At 39.2% G+C, this 17598-nt stretch overlaps 2 long non-coding RNA genes across 2 annotated transcripts; one reads left to right on the top strand and one right to left on the bottom strand.

Annotated features, from left to right (window-relative positions):
* Positions 1-6907: 6907 nt before the first annotated feature.
* On the top strand, positions 6908-10123 carry LOC131703044 (uncharacterized). Its single transcript, XR_009309663.1, has 4 exons — positions 6908-6928; positions 7347-7367; positions 7982-8035; positions 9023-10123. It is a non-coding gene; the product is annotated as an uncharacterized LOC131703044 (long non-coding RNA).
* Positions 10124-17043: 6920 nt separating this feature from the next.
* On the bottom strand, positions 17044-17365 carry LOC131703042 (uncharacterized). Its single transcript, XR_009309661.1, has 2 exons — positions 17268-17365; positions 17044-17182 (listed from the first exon to the last, which is right to left on the bottom strand). It is a non-coding gene; the product is annotated as an uncharacterized LOC131703042 (long non-coding RNA).
* Between the last annotated feature and the right edge of the window lie 233 nt (positions 17366-17598).

Raw genomic sequence — 17598 nt, 5'->3', positions numbered from 1 at the left:
AAATCACAGCTTTATTACATCAGCTTAGATTCTCTCGTGTACCAGTTCTCTGTGCATGGAAACAACATTTTCATGAGCCATCTGTGAAAACAGCACAAGAACTTTACACATGGCTAATTTATATAGCAACCCCCACCTTTCCCCTTCATTTGCATGACGTCTGATGAAAGCCGGGTTTTCTCAAGTAAAATAAACTGAGCGAATGGGAACCCGAAAAAGCATTTTGCACAAGACATTTTTATTAAGCAATTCCAGTGGTTTGCAGAAGTATTCACCCCCCTGCAAAGTTTTCACATTTTGTTGGCACCTGAGCGTACTCCACGACGCTTTCAAATTAGACTTTACATGTAGAATCTACACAAACTTCTCCACATTGATAAAGTTAAAGGTCACAAAATTAGTGAAATAGTTTTAGCCTGTATGTACTCAAAGTGGTTTAACTTGTAGATAATTACATTCAGGCATATAAAGACTTTCAAGCTGCAACTCACATAGTGAACCAACAAAGCAACCATGAAGACCAAGGAGCTTTCGAAACAAGTCAGGGATAAAGTGGTAGAGAGGCACAGAGAAGGGTACAAGAACATTTCAAAGGCTCTGATTATCCCTCTCAGCACAGTGAAGGCCATCATTAAGAAGTGGAAGATGCATCATACCACCCAGACACTACCCAGATCAGGTCGCCCTCCCAAACTGAGCAGCTGGACAAGCAGGAAACTGGTTCGGGATGTCACTGAAGCCACCAATGACCTTGAGAGATCTGCAAAGTTCTGTGTCTAAGGTGGGAGTCAGCATTCACACATCAACAATAAGCCGGTCCCTACACAAAGCTGGCCTGTATGGATGGGTGGCAAGAAAGAAGTCATTACTCACAAATCAATTGAACTACTGGTGACACATTTGCTTTTTATATTTCCATATTTCAGCACATACATCAGTGATGTGATATCCATCAAAGTTCCTTTGAAATGCACAATCAGGTGTTCAGTGGGAGCAGTGGTCACGCTTCATTTGAAGTGCTGCTTGTTTAGTCTAGTAACTGTTAGCAACGAGCTCATTAAAACTATCAAACATTGTTCATTGTGTTCTTAATGGTTGGTTAATTAAAAAGTAACATATTTATGTACTAATAATGACATATTGTTGGAATTGGGAGTGGTTTGTTTAAAGGAACTATTGAAGCTAGTACTGTAGTAATGTTTAGCAGTGAGATCAGGTTTAGTTTTATTACCGTATACTCACTAGGAATTGACGCATGCGCTTATACTTGAGTATGTGCTGTTTTCTGTGCAGGTGCAGTTACTCCTTTGGTTTCATATAGAAGCTTATGCACCTGCATTTGAGTGTAATGCAAGGTGTGGAGGCTCACATGTTCATATATTGCATTACAAGTTAAACACCATATTTATTCTTTCTCTTTGAATTCCAAATGTTGTAAGACGGATAAGGGTGTCTGCTAAGAAATAAATAAATAATAATCTTTTTAGCTTGTAATAATATAATAATAATATCTTTATTTTTATATAGCACCTTTCATAGTGGACCACCATCTCACAGTGCTTTACAGAGGTAGGCTGTGAACTGTGCATTATATGCAGAGTCACTTACAATAGGGCATTGATTTAATAATATAAGAAAAGTTATGAACAAAATCAGGGAATTTAATGCATCAATACTTTTCTAGTAGCTGACTGATCCCTGGCTTTCATCTAGTTGGCTTTTAAAGACATCCTAATGACTCTGCAGCAGCACCATTCTAGTGACCCATTTCAAACACTCCCAACTCTGTGAGAAGTGTCTTCTCTAATCCTTCTTTGTTCCAGGCAAAATAGATTCAGTTCCCTTGTCTGTTGATTGTCTGTTAACTCCACTGCAAGTGATGTTGCCCAGTCGGAGGAGCACGTCAACCCGAGCCCTTTTTGACTCTGGGTGTAATAATAAATGTGTCAATTAGCAGACGCTGTTATCCAAAGCAACTACACAGACTAGGGAATGAACTATACACCAACAATATCTGCTGCAGAGTCACTTCCAATAGGACCTCGGTTTTACATCTCATCCGAAGGACGGAGCACAAGGAGGTTAAGTAACTTACTGTGAGAAGATGTGTCTCCTAACCTCTGTCCTAAGTCTGTCTCCACTCAGTTTATAACTTTGTACTCTAGTCCTGGTCTCTCTGCTGTGCTTAAAAGAGTGACTATAGTTAACTCCAACTTTTTAAAAGCTTCTCCTTCTCCTCTAGTCTTTTTTTGTTCTCTGTTCAACTGTTCTCTCAGCATATTTAGGGTTGGTTGAGTGTACAAGGAAAACAACTGACTCTGGAGAGGAGTTACCAATCAATGCCAGCACACTGGAGATCCAGAATTCAGAACACAGAACCAGGGAGGACATTCAGCCCATCAGTGCAGCAGCTGATTGATCTCAAACCTGTTAAGTCGGGTCTTAAAGGATCCCAGCCCTAACAACATGACTTGGTAACCCATTCCATCCCCTCACCACACTCTGTGAGAAGGTGTCTCCTACCCTCTGTCTTATGGCTATCCACACTTAATTTCCAACAGTGCCCTCTGACCCTGGTGTCAGTGCTATGCTTGAGGTATTAGTTTGGGTTAACTTTGTCAACACCTTTCAAGTTTTTAAAGACTTCAGTCAAGTCCGCCTAATTGTTCTGTGTTCAAGCTAAACAAATTCAGTACCCTCTTCACAGCTCGTTCCTTTAAGCCACGGGATTAGTCTTCACCTTTATGATTGCATCCCTGTTGCTGGTAGAAATGAGTCTATCACAACACCAAGGTCTTTCTCTCACACCCACTGTGTATTTCAATCCTACTTTTTTCCTTCTAAAAAGAGACTTGGTAATACATTTGTGAAATGTTTCAATAAGAAACATGCACTCCACACCGTACAGCAGCTGACTGATTTGCTCATGAAAGAAGCAGCTCAACCACAACACCTGGTATAATGAACATGTTTGTGAGCCAGGTGTTTGCAGTACTGTACTGTAGATATGAAATTCCAGAGAATGCTTCATTTTGCATGACTGATAACTAATCATTCTATTGCCTTTAATACTGTATATGGGGCCACCTGTCTGCACCTGCTGAACCCAGCACTGATCCTGCTCTGTGTTAAGAGAACAATGGAGATCACTGACACTGTGTCAATAGATTTGGATCATAGGGTATAGAGGAAATAGTTTTCAAGTGAAGTATGGAAATTTGGAAGAGGAGAGCATCACACAGTATCACAGTGTAGAGAAAGAAAGGGTCCTTGATGAGGGTTTAGTGGTGAAGGAGTGCATTTGCCTGGGAGAGGGTATAAAACAGAGCAGGTTGGAGGGACCAGAGCAGCTGAAGAGTGGAAAAGCAGCATCAGCACCTTGTCAAGATGAAACCCTGGACTACAAGAGCCATTCTCCTCTCGGTCCTGACAGCATGTCTTCTGTCAGGGGCTGGTAAGACTGCCTTTCTCCTGAGTAACATGGGGAGGGAGGGAGGGATTGCATTGATTGCCTTCAACCTAAAATAAATGGGGGAAGAGATGGCATTGACTGACTTTCATCAGAATAACAGAAGGGTAGGGAGATAGCAGACAGTCTTCCATGAGATAACACAGTAGAGAAGGCAGGCTTTTCCTCAATGCTGCATCATTGAATAATCAACTTACCATAAGAATATCCTTCTTTGTTCTTAATTTGTACATTGCCATTTAAAAGAATGATTCCACCCCCTCCATTTCCTCTGTGTGCAGATGCAAGGAGCCTCCTTGAGGACTCTGAAGAGCTGGGAGATGATGATTACCAGGCCAGCAAGAGAGAACTGGGTAAGATCCATTCTTCCAGAACTCAATCCAATTTTCTCAACACAGAGGTTTGAGGTTTGGGGATTGATTTAATGAGCCTGTACTCCACTAGAATAAGACACAGCATTTAAAGAACTTGAAAACTCCCATGTGTTGCATCAACCACCTCCCACCATGGGGACCCCTTATTAAGAGGCTGCTTCAGACCAGAAGGATTCCCTGGTACTGTAAAATGCAGCTGTGGCTTATACACGTGAATAGCCAAATCAACTCATAGTTTCTTATCATTTATAAGAACTTATTAGAAATGAAACAGTCATAAACAGTAAATATTTAAATATATCGGGGGGGAAAAAACAAATCAAGGTTTGCATTTGAAATTTCCCTTCGAGTCGATCTTGCCTCCTGCTCATCTCTTCAATAAACCATTGCAGGGTGTGAATAAAATACACTTAGATTTTAAAATGTTCATTCAGTTTGATTTACCTTTTTCACAAAATATACATATCCTTGAAACATATAGACCTGCTCTTTCATTTATTGTGCTAATATTCAAACCACTTTTTTATACAGCAGATTTAATATAATAATTTATTTAAGAGATATTAAAAATGCAAACTGTTTACTGCAAGTTGATTTATTACAATTCCTTGCCTTATATAATAGGTGGCACTTTAAAGTGGTTTATTTATATAATATTAATTCAACTATTCTACACTGTTGCGGTTATTAACAAAAGTGCAGAATTTTATGACCATAATTACATGTTTTCAATACAGATACAAAAATCTTAATAAAATTTTAAAAAATCCCAGTTTTGCTAATCGGTCCGTTTGCATTCTCCATTCCATGGTGTCATTCCTTTCATAGCACTGGATACAACACAGGACTGCTCTCATTAAAAATGTAACCACAGCTTGTGTTTACAGATCTCAGCAACACTCAGGAAGGAGCACTGGAGAACAAGAGAGCGCTGGGTAAGGAAAGAAAGAAAGAAAGAAAGAAAGAAAGAAAGAAAGAGAAACAAACAGAAAGAAAGAAAGAAAGAATGAAACAAAGAAACAAAGAAACAAAGAAAGAGAAACAAACAGAAAGAAAGAAAAAAAGAAAGAATGAAAGAAAGAGAAACAAACAGAAAGAAAGAAAGAAAGAAAGAAACAGAAAGAAAGAAAGAGAAACAAACAGAAAGAAAGAAAGAAAGAGAAACAAACAGAAAGAAAGAAACAGAAAGAAAGAGAAAGAAAGAAAGAAAGTTTCTTATTTGCAGGATTTAAGTTAAGCAATGACAAAAAAGCACAGTCCTGCACAGACCACACAATTTGTTTAGAAACTCAACCTGACTAATCATCGCTAATCATGCATAACATCAAGGGCTACTGTATATCCAGAAATCTCCTGGTTAAACCTCACAGCTCTGCATTGCAATGTAATGGGGAACTCTCTGCCTCCCTGTGTTGAGTGTCCTATGAAGCTGTGCACTGCAGTCGAGGGAATCCTTCATTGCTTCATGAAGCTCTCTTCTCCCTGTTCCAGAGGCAGAGGATTCAGGTGACAGTGATGCTGAACTGGACAGTGATGGACTCAAAGGAGAGCGGGAGTTGGGTGAGTCCTTTTGAAAAGCACATCTGGGTAGTGTGTGGGTACAACGTTAAACCTTCAAGAGGAACACATTGTGAATTACAGATGATAGACTTAAGGCCAAACCCCAGTGAATCTGAGCACATTTAGCTGCTGTTTCTCTACTGGCACTAACACAAAGTGCCCAGATCTGTTTCCTAATGTACGTCTAAGTGTATAAACCTATTTCTGTTTTACCTGATAGGAGACAATATGATGGAGAAAAGAGCTGACAGTGAGTACAGATGGCCTATAGCTTCTTCTGTTGAGTGTGTTTCTGTCTGTCTGTCTGTCTGTCACACTGATGCGGAAGAGGAAAACACAAAGCTTGAGGGTTATACACTTTGAAAATATTTCACCTGTTTGCATTTAACATGTGCATTTAAATGTGTTGATGCAGCACCTTTAATAAGACGTATTGTATTAATTGATCACCTTAAATGTCAGTAAGAAGGATCGCCCAACTGAGATATAATAACTTGACTAAAAGGTTGTCCTGTTCCCTTACCTTTTTATCAATCAATGTTTATTTTATATAGCGCCTTTCATAGTTGACCACAGTTGTTTTGTGCATAAGTCTGTGTGATTCTTTTCATATGTAATGCAGACTGAAATATCTTTCTGTTAGTAAGTGCCATCACCATCTAGTGTATAGCAGTGAATTGAAAGCAGAAGGAAGCGTGATCCAGTCACTGGTTCTTCTATAAAGACACTTTGACTGATCCAGCCTACATTATGTACATATATCTAAGACAGGCAACTAGAACTGAAGAGCAGCTCCTGAACTCAGGTGAAAACATTGTATCACACACTCTAACAAAATAAAATCTGAAGCTCCTTACTGTTCAGCAATCTTCTTTAATGTACATTGAAATCCTAATCCAAATTTGGAGAGTTCCTCAACATGGTCTGTGTTTAAATAGAAGGGATGCAACCTACTGTTTGTTTAATGATCTTCACGTGCTTTCTGTCTCCTGAAGTGGATTCTGAAGTGGTCCTGACACAGTCCATGGTAGTGAAGAAGGATGCCCTGTCCAAAAGATACTACAGAAGTAAGTGTGTGTCTCTCTGGAGCTGGCTCCTGGTTTGGGTGAACTGCATGGATTGTAGACTGAAGGTCAATTGATTGAAGACATTGAGAAACACTTCAGTATTACAACATATTCTACCATGGAGTGGTTTCATAGTTCTGGACAGACTGGAGGAAACACTTTGAAATGTGCCCCTTGGTGTCTTCATTAAGCCTGTAACAGCTATCAAAATCAACTGATATTCTCAGAGGAACAGAAAACATTCCAGTAAATGGAACTCAAACATGAATATAAAGTGAACTATTAAATCCAATAACCACTGTTTCTGTTTTTCTTTTTCTTTGGAACAGCTTACTGTTGTAAGTATTTTATTTTATTATGGTACATTAATATGTAGAAATGAATTGTATATATATTTTTAAATTGTATTTAATGGTGTATGTTTATTTCATTTCCAGATTATAGCATCTGTGCTCGTGGTAAGTGTGAATCTGATATTTTAATAAAAATGTGACTGTACACTACAATACAATACACATGTACTGTGCACGTCACAAGAAATGAATACATGTTAACAATGGGGCCTCCTACAGCTGATGTTGAGAATATGGAATGGGGTATTATTGTATAATAGTATGAATTAGCTGCTCTTAATAAGAAATGCCATCTTTATTTAATACATACACACATAGTGAGGTGTTCTGTATCCTGTGGGAGGGGATATAAAGAAGGAGCCCTGTCTTTGGATTTTGCCAGTAATAGAAATGTACAAATAGAGACACTCCTTTGAAATATATAGCTCTCTAATACACTACTGAGGCCCCATTCTTGTATAAAGCAGCCACTGCAGTGACTTCAAATGGACTGAACTCAATATATCACTTTTATCTTTCACAGTAAGGTACAGATGCTACTATGGTAAGTAAATGGATTCTGCTTTATTTTATGCAGCAATCAGTGGGTTTTATTTATTATTTTCAATCAGGGCATGAATTGTTTATCAGTGTAGCTTTGCTGAGAGGCTTCAGTGACACAGTGACTAGAGTGCAGAGCTGCAGTGTGGAAGGTAGTGGGTTTGAGCAGTTTAGTGGTTCGTGCTGGGCTGTAGTATAGGAGTTAATGGGTTTGATAGCTCAGTGTTTAGAGAAAGTGGTGCCCTGCAGAGTGGAAGGCAATGTGCATGCTTGTGGATCTGAGTATTACTTTTTTATTCATTAGTCTTTTAGCAGTCGCTTTTCTCCAAAGTGCCTTCGAGACTAGGGGGTGTACTATGCATCAACAACTGCTGCTGCAGTCACTTACAATAGGACTCCAGTTTTACGTTTTGACTTGCTCAGGGTCACACACAGTGAGTGAGTGGCTGAGCCGGGATGTGAACCTCCTGGTATCAAGCCCTTTTCTTTAACCAATGGGCCACTGTCCCTGAGTAGCTCAGGGGTTTGAGTTCTGGGCTACAGTGTGGAAGACAGTGGGTTTAAGAAGCTCTGCGTTAAAAATAGACTGTTCCTAATTTTCTTTCTTTTTTTGTGTAGCTCATCACTATCACTACTATTTCTACTACCATCATGGGTACCGCTGCGCTCGCTGTGAGTATGCCTTATTATTTCTGTATACATTGGTTGAGGGATATATTAGAACAATTTGAAATAGAAAACCAAGTGTCATTCCATATCAGTTTAGAACATGAGGTCGACCAGGTCAAATATGGATGGAACTCCAAGAGAGACACAGAATTGTTGGAATAAGTTTTATAACAGATGCCATCCATCATAATCCTTCAACTGGAAATATCAAGATGAGTTTATGATTCATCTTTCAACTGCATTGTCTCAAACTATTGATCGATTTGAGGTCATTCGTAACTTATTGGAAAGAGGAAAGTCTAACCTGTCTCCTGCAATCAAGAAATGTATACTTAAACTTATTACATGTGTGTGATCTCATGCCGGAGTAACCAACTCCACAAATAATCCCAGGAGATCTGATGAATGGGATTGCTGCTGTTTTATGGTGTGTGTACAGTAGTTCTCTGTGGGAGGTCATTATGTCAGGGTTGGCTTTGAGTTGAGAAGAAGGGTCCACTGACCTCAATCTCCTGTGGAACTTTTGTCATTTCAGTGAAACAAAATATAAAAGCAGGGGTCAAAACAGAGGAGCTTTGATCTAGGATTGCTCTGAATAAAACCTCAGAAGCATGTTTGGCATTTGAACTAGTATAGAGGGTTTCCGTGTTTTTTATTGATAGGATTGTATTGAGAGGTTGTGGTGGCTCCACAGTTTAGCAGTTGATTCCATACCCTTTGGAATTGTGAAATTGCATGCTGAATTACACAAAGCTTTTTTTTCAAATTTGTAATTCAAAGGAGTGCAATACAAAGAGTGTGGAGGATGCTATCTACACATGGGAGGGAGTTCAATTCTGCAGCTCAGTGTGACACTGATTGTCTATATTATTAGACAGTGCTGACCATTACCACCCCACAGTCTCATTACCTAGCTGTGCAATGCTCTGTATGGATCAGAACAATAGCTTTTCTGCCCAGGTTGCTGATAATGTCTTCAATTGGTTTCAGACTGGCGTACCTACCGCTGCAGGCGATGCCAGCACTACTGAGAAGCAGCAGCGCCCAGGGATCACAGTGCTGGAGTTTACCTGACAGCAGACCTGCAAGCAAAGCTTAAACACACCAGCAACCTTCTTTTATAGCATCACTGTAACCTTTCTGTTCTGGTCCCTCTCCCCACACACAGCTACAGACCCATACTTATTTCTATCAGGCCATTCACAGCTTGTTTAAAACAGCTGCTCCCTGTTGTGCATTTGGTCAATCTCTTGAAGGATATATAATAGAGACAACATTATTTTTTCTATTGGGTGATTCCCTGCCTCTCATGAAGCAGGTTTTTACATTGTATGGAAAGGTGTCCTTATTTAACATGTAGTCTCAGATTCTCAGTGAGATCACATGCTCACACATGTTTGAATAGAAATACAACTCCACATGGGCACATATACAAAGCGTTACTTGGATAGCGTGCTTGATTGATTTGCCCCAGCTCATAATCACTGCACCGAGTCAGGTTTGACCAGTAGACTCCTTTCTTCTCCCAGCTCCTCACAGCCACCCTGTGATGTCACAAGTGACCTGTGACAGGCCTTGTTCACAGACTGACAACAAATTTGTTTTTATATAGAGATTTTCTTCATCTCTCAATTATTTTAAAATCTCTTTATTTGCATTCATGACAACAAATGCTCAAACTGTTGACCAGTATAAATGCTGTCCTGCCAAAACAACACTATCTGCTGTTACATGAAACTGGGTAAAAGCCTGTCTCTTTCTGTAAAGCTTTTTAAGCAATACAACTATTAGCATCAATGTCTCGTTTTGGACTGGTTTATTTCACATGACATGTATTCTTGTCATACTGCCACCACTGAAATCACTCAAAAAGCACTCTTTATTGACAACAAAGAACTCTTAACAGTGCCAGGGAGGATTCATGTATTTCCTCTTTCTTCTGCATTGCATATTTAGTAAAGGAGAAAGTGCCTGATTGTTTCTATAATGTCATCTGTTTAGCCGTTCAGAAGCATGCTGCTCTTTCCCAGGCAATTGTTACTTGCATATTGTGGGTAAACCAAGAGGCATGATGAGATGCTGGAGGCGTTATGGCAAACCCTGCTTTTACTTTACTGTGTGCTCCCTACATTAAACTGGTTATTGAACCTGGACCATCTCTCATCTTTCACTTCTACTAATGAATTACTCTCCAACTCTGGGGAAACAAATCACAAATGTGTGTATTGTATTATCATGATGTTCTAGAATTGACCTTGCTCTAAAGACTCACTGTGCTGTCTGTATTAACTTGTATTATAACAAGGTCAAGTTTATCGATTAATGTCAGTGGGCTTGGACAGCATTGAAATACTCCCGCTTCTAGAACATAAGAATATAAGAAAGTTTACAAACGAGAGGAGGCCATTCAGCCCATCTTGCTTATTTGGTTGTTAGTAGCTTATTGATCCCAGAATCTCATCAAGCAGCTTCTTGAAGGATCCCAGGGTGTCAGCTTCAAAAATATTACTGATTTAATTCTTTTAGCCTGTCTGCATACAACATGCCTTTTAAACCCGGGATAATTTTGGTCACTCTTCTTTGCACTCTTTCTAGAGCAGCAATATCCTTTTTGTAATGTGGTGACCAGAAATGAACACAATATTCTAGGTGAGGTCTTACTAATGCATTGTAAAGTTTCAACATTACTTCCCTTGATTTAAATTCAACACTTCTCACAATATATCCGAGCATCTTGTTGGCCTTTTTATAGCTTCCCCACATTGTCTAGATGAAGACATTTCTGAGTCAACATAAACTCCTTGGTATTTTTCATAAATTCCTTCTTCAATTTCAGTATTGCTCATATACAGACACAGACCACACTGTAGTGTTTAGATGACTGGATGTGAGGAGCTTTGTGTTAACAATGGGAGAACTGGGCTGACTGGGGAGGTAACTGATGCCTATGTCAGTTGTCTTATTACTGTGTTATTACATTATAAACAGCAGTGGTGCTCTGGCTCCCTCTTGTGGTCAGTGTGAATGATGGCAGTGTGTGCAGCTATGCAAGGCACTGATGCCTGTTTCCAGGCTATACAAACACAGAGATGGATTCAATCAAACACTAAGTTCACAGTTTAATAGAAGAGTGGATTAGTTCTATTTGTATATGTGTTCTAAGCGCTGCACTTGTGTTTCAATAGGTGTCATATTATGATATTTATAATGCACATTTTTATTGCCTGCGTACAGTACCTTACACTTTTCTGTATTAAATGTCAGTTGCCATGTATTTGCCCAGTTCTGAATGCTGTCTAGATCATTTTGAATGACCTTTGCTGCTGCAACAGTGTTTGCCACTTCTCCTATTTTTGTGTTGTTGTAAATAACAAGTTTGCTTACTATACCAGAATCTAAATCTTTAGTGTAGATTAGGAATAGCAGAGGACTTAATACTGATCCCTGTGGTACACCACTGGTTACCTCGCTCCATTTTGAGTTTTCTCCTCTAATCAGTTTTCTACATGTTAACCACTCCCTAATCCATGTGCATGCATTTCCTTGAATCCCACCTGCATTCAATTTGAGAATTAATCTTTTATGCAGGACTTTGTCAAAAGCTTTCTGAAAATCTAAATAAACCATGCCATATGCTTTGCAATTATCCATTGTCGATGTTGCATCCTCAAAAAAATTCAAGCAGGTTAGTTAGGCACGATCTCCCTTTCCTAAAACCATGCTGACTGTCTCCCAGGATACTTTTACCATATAGGTAATTTTCCATTTTGGATCTTATTACAGTTTCCATAAGTTTACATATAATAGAAGTCAGGCTTATTGGTCTGTAGTTACCTGGCTCGGTTTTGTCTCCCTTTTTGTGGATCGGTATTACGTTTGCAATTTTCCAGTCTGTCGGTACAACCCCTGTGTCAAGAGACTGTTGCATGATCTCGGTTAGCAGTTTGTAAATAACTTCTTTCATTTCTTTGAGTACTATTGGGAGGATCTCATCCGGCCCAGTGGATTTGTTTATTTTAAGAGCTCCTAGTCCCTTTAACACTTCTGCCTCTGTTATGCTAAAGTTATTTAAAACTGGATAGGAACAGGTTGACATGTGGGGCATGTTGTCCGTATCCTCCTTTGTAAAAACTTATGAAAAGTAATCATTTAATATATTTGCTATTTTTTATTTTTTCATCTATGATTTTGCCATTTGTATCTCTTAGACATTTAACCTCCTCTTTGAATGTTCTCTTGCTGTTATAATATCGGAAAAACATTTTGGAATTGGTTTTAGCCCCCTTAGCAATGTTCATTTATATCTGTCTCTCTTGGCCTTTCTAACTTCCTTTTTTACTTGTTTTTCCAGTTCCAAATAGGAGGAGTGGCAAACACTGTTGCAGCAGCAGAGGACATTCAAAGTGATCTAGACAGCATTCAGAACTGGGCAGACACATTTCAAATAACATTTAATAGAGAAAAGTGTAAGGTACTGCACACAGGCAATACATTTCTCCCCCTTCCTTTCTATATTGGTTAATTGTGGGCTCTATTTTCTTTTTTTTTAACATCGCTGAGTCCCTTGTCCCTGTGCAACCACAATGTAGAAACATATAGAGAATGTATGGGAATGGTCAATAAACATCACTGCTGTTTCTCTTAAAGCGTGTTTATTTATTTCTAATACTGGACCCTGTCTTAATACTGTATTACATTATGAATATGAATATAGCTGAATTATTAATTGTAGATAATACTTAGAATACCAGATAAATATTTAGCATTAAAAAGCAATACATGTGATTTATTTAACAGTCGTTCATTATTTTGTGTATCAGCCGCCACACAAAGCTGAGCGCAGTGCGGTATACTGTAATGATCTCCAGTCAGTCTGTCCGGACTGCACCTGAACCATTTTAAAAACACGAAGCCCCTAATAAGATAAACTGTAAAAATTAGGAAAAAATTGCGCAGATATAACGAAGCTAAATTTGAACTCCTAGCTGGTACAACGAGAGAGGGCGAGAGGGCGGGCAGAGAAGGAGGGGGAGACGCTGCTAGGCAACCGGCTCGTGAACATTCCACTCAGCTAAGCAGAGACCGTTAGGATTTAAAAATGCGAACGTTCCGAGCGGCGTTAGGCGCTTCGTTAAATTAACACACCGTTGCTGGCATTTTAATTTTGAAGAAAACAATATTTTAACTCAAATAACACTGTATTAAAAAAAAAAATACTTTACTAGAAGTTCCAGACCGTTTTCCAACAAATAAAAGGTGATACGTATTTATAATAAGTATATTTGTTATGATATTAAGACTAAAGAAATGTGCTACAGTTTGGTATATTATTTATTTATTTATTTATTAAATGTTGTATTTCTTTTTTAATATTCTATTGTTTTCACAAAATAACATCCATACATTATCAGTTCATCTGCTAGAGTAATCAAATCACAAATATTACTCGTCAGTAATTCATACACAGACACACTGTGGTAACTTCAAGAAGTTAAAATGTAAGGCTGGATTAAAGTTTAACCAAATAAATAAGTAAATACATTTGTATCTCTTGCTGGTGCCACGGCTTGTCTCTGTATCAATTCACTGATATTTGAGGTTTTGTTTAGTACACACTAGCAGGTGATCTGATAATCTTATTGATGTTATTTTGTGAAAACAATAACACGTTAATACTGTGCTACAAAAAATGACTCGCCGTGTTGTAACTTGTGCGGGTGATGTCATGGGTTGTCATGGCAGCGCCGATCATCACGGGAGTGGTTATCAGTGGTTGTCAGAGAAACGCTGGAGTTCCGCTGGCTTCCGAGGTATCCAACCCGAATATCTAAATCATATCTAAAACATTTGATTTTAAACCGTTTTGTATAATATTTTCTTTTTCGGGGCTTCGCTAATAGTTTCTTGTTTAGTCTTTGTAGATATTGAACTGGATCATTGTTTCAACGTGCATGTCTGGGTTTTGTCCAGTAGATGGCGATGCTGCTGCTGTTGTGATGTTTTGTTTAGCAGAATGCAGTTCACGTACCGTGTTACAAACGGGACGGCGCTGCACAGAGCGGTACAAACTGTGCAATTAAAATCTCCGGTAGTACTACAGCTGGGACGCCGATAGTCATCTCTGATTAACCCAACATGAATATAAATACGAACTCAGTCTGTTTCAAAGAGCACTCAGAGTGACGACGCCGGAGAGTCTGATAGCAGGTTTAATAATATGAATGTGCCTGTGTCTGATCGAGTCTTGCATCAAACTCTCCGTCCTCTTTATAATATAAACACATTACAGCCCCCCGTACTACACACGGGGTTTCCAGTGTAGTGAATTCAGTTCCAATAACTCACACACTCAAACATGAAGAGAACAACATGTTGTTAAGTAGCACTTTTTTGTGATGCTAAAACAAGGTATATATAAGGAGTGTTGATAATTTCACCCTAAACTTGCATATTGAAAGTAGCATGTCAAAGCAAGAAGGAATCTAATAAGTAGATTATGCCTGTGTAATCACAACTCAGAGGCAGCCAGACCTACGGCATCACACATGGGACTACAGAAACTGGTACGGGATTCTGGGAATTGTAGTTTGTTTGCAGTTTTACCGTTTTGTGGCTGAACGATGGAGGCTGCATTAGCCACTGTATTCGATTTTCTTTTTATCTAACGGGAGTAATACAAACTACACTAAGCAAAAATGTAAGAGATATATTAATGTTTTATATTTTGCATGTATTTGGATTAATACTTAATATACTTAGTTTTTGTGAACACGATCACCCACAGAACTGTATAATAAAGTTTGTTTCTAGAATTCTGTTCTTTGCATGTGTGTGTTTTATAATATGTATACCTGTCAGCACTGAGCTTTCAAAATAAGGGAGACTGCATGGGGCAGGACTCTGAAACAGGCCTTCACAGGCAGAGTTACCATATGACTTCATGCACACTAGAACACACTGGGATAGTTTAGGCTCTTCAACTCACACGCCAAAAGATTGTGGGAAGTGTAGTCCTGCTGTGAACAGTGACCAAGAGGTGTAGAATGTACCACAATGCATTGCAATTGGAAAAGCCTGAATTGTCCCAATGAACAAGGAGTCACATGGTAACCAGAATGCATGCCTGCCACAGGCTTCCCATGGGCCCTAAAGTATGACCAATACAGACAGGAAGGAACTGCACTGCTGGAAATAGTGATTTTAGAACCTGAAATGTTAGCAAAAATAATTGCTTTTGCAAAAACGTATGTAGGAGCTGAACTGGAATTTTGATTATTAAAAAAAGGAATTGTCACGGAATGCAGAGTTGGGTGGAGGTGTAAAAATAATCAAGTCCAGACAATGGTATGATATGACACAAGTTGTTTTCTTTTCCTTTATTAGTGTCTGCAAACAGTGGTAATCAGGACAACAAACAAAAGAAAATGTCCAAACAAAAGAGAAACGCTAACTGAAATGTGGAGAGACAAAACAAACAACAAAGTAAAATTATCCAGACTCTGGGTGGCTGTCCTTGCCTTTCTGGTGTCCACCCTCCTGGTTGGCTGTCTCTCTTTTGAATTAGTTTGTTTATGTCTGTCAAAAAAGTCAGTGAGCATTTGTTTGGTTTTATCCCTCAGTATCTCTCCCACACTCCTTTGTGCTTTCAGATACTACCCTCGACTGCTACAACACGGCCCCTTTTTATGTGCCGCGGAACGCCCCCTAATCAGCAGAACACCAATCAGCAATTGGCATTTTAATCTCCTCCCAATTCTGGGACATTACAGGACATTCCGTGTTGTTGCCCTCAACAAAGATGGTGACCGTCCTTTCGGGACTTCCGCCCCAAAGGTATAACTGCCACGTCACACCATCTCTGTTGGGGCCTTCTAGGCTGGCTCACAGCCCGCTGGGAGGATGGCTTACAGCAGGGGATCACTTCATCTCGTCACAGGAATGTATTCTTATTTTAGTTTATTTAGGTATGTGTAATTATTATGGTTTATGGATTGGTATGTGCTCCTTTTCTATGCACTGCACCCTCAAGTGGTAGTTTTCTTTATAGCTAATGAACTATAGAACTCAGTGTGGAAAGTAAACACTAAAGAACACAGATGACACAGTGAGGAGGAGCAACAACACATACAGTTCAACTGAAGACAATTAGTTTGTACTTTTGAAAGGAGTTCCTGGTATGGAACATATTGCTGTATTGGAAGGATTTTCCACTAGTTTTATTATTGGATATAAGTTAATAAAAGCTTACTGTATTCTGAAGATTGGGAAGTTTACACACCTGGAATTATTCTAGAAGTTAAGAGCTGGAAGTGATGTGAAGCACAGTGACTGTATGATGAGTCGTAATGTAGAGGATACCTAGCCTACAAAAACCAACAAGTGGGAAAATCATTTATGAAGCCACCACAATGTAAATTTAAAAAAGACAAGAGAATCCGTCAGGGAGAAGGGCCCAACCTAAGGGAAAGTGGAAAAGCCTGGCTTTGGTGGACAGCTTTTAACTTTACACCAGCTTTTGTTTTCAAATGAACCCCCCTCCCCCTCCATTACTATTTCTACACACAAGGCTTCAAAATAATTAACAGTTAAACATATATTCTTAAATCAGTGAAGCGGGGCTCTAGTTTGTTTCTTGTTGAAGCCTGGTTCATGACACTATAAATTGTATACTGAAATAGAATTTATGTATGAAAATTGTTACCTAATACATATTTAATAAAAGGGACAAATGAAGGGGGGTTTCTTCCTTAAATTTTATCATGCTAAATATCTGAAGGTATAGTAATTGCCCTGTTACTGTTCAATATAAAAATAGGGTTACAGCTCAATGGAGGAGGAAAGTCTTTGCCCCCAGGTTCACACAGTGAATTAGTGAAGGGTCCTTGAGTAACACACCATATTGAGAATGGCCTGATCAGGGAAAATCAAAGCATTTGATACAGCAAGGAGGAGGAAATCCCATTGACATGGCCATTCTGACATAGTGTAGAATTAGTCAAGCACAAAAAAAATAAGCTTTTACAAGCAAGATTTTTATTTATCAATACACACTTTTTGGCAGTTTCCAGAAAGATACAACTCCAGCTACAAAGATAACCACTGAACACACACCCATTGCAGCTCCCAGAAGGGACCACACATTGAATTGGGCTGCAAGAGAAGAAAGAAATAATTAGAGGAATAAAGGAGTTATATTTTACTTGAACTGCAATTGTGTTCACATCATGCATATTACCACTTCTAGGCATAAAGTGAAGGGATCCATCTCTCTTCAGCTCAATTGGGCCAGAAGACACAAACACCTTTACTGCACCACCATCCATCCCTTCAGCACTGCAACCTACAGGAGGAATTAGGAGGAGTCCATCAAAACAAATGGACAAAAAAGCATGCAAAATGTCCCCTCCTCTCAAACAGAGCTCTTACCAAGCCTCTGTTTCCCTGGAATGCACCGTCTGCTACAGAGGCTGTCTGATGGCCGGGTTGAATCACATATCACAACACCGCAGTGGAAGTAAATCTGAAAGACAGCACACCTTGTCAAGCAAAACTAGCATCAATAGATC

The sequence above is a fragment of the Acipenser ruthenus genome, chromosome 32 (assembly GCF_902713425.1).
Source record: "Acipenser ruthenus chromosome 32, fAciRut3.2 maternal haplotype, whole genome shotgun sequence".
Taxonomy (NCBI): Eukaryota; Metazoa; Chordata; class Actinopteri; order Acipenseriformes; family Acipenseridae; genus Acipenser; species Acipenser ruthenus.
Note: the sequence above shows the minus strand (reverse complement) of the source record. Positions and strands in the feature narration are given on the sequence as shown.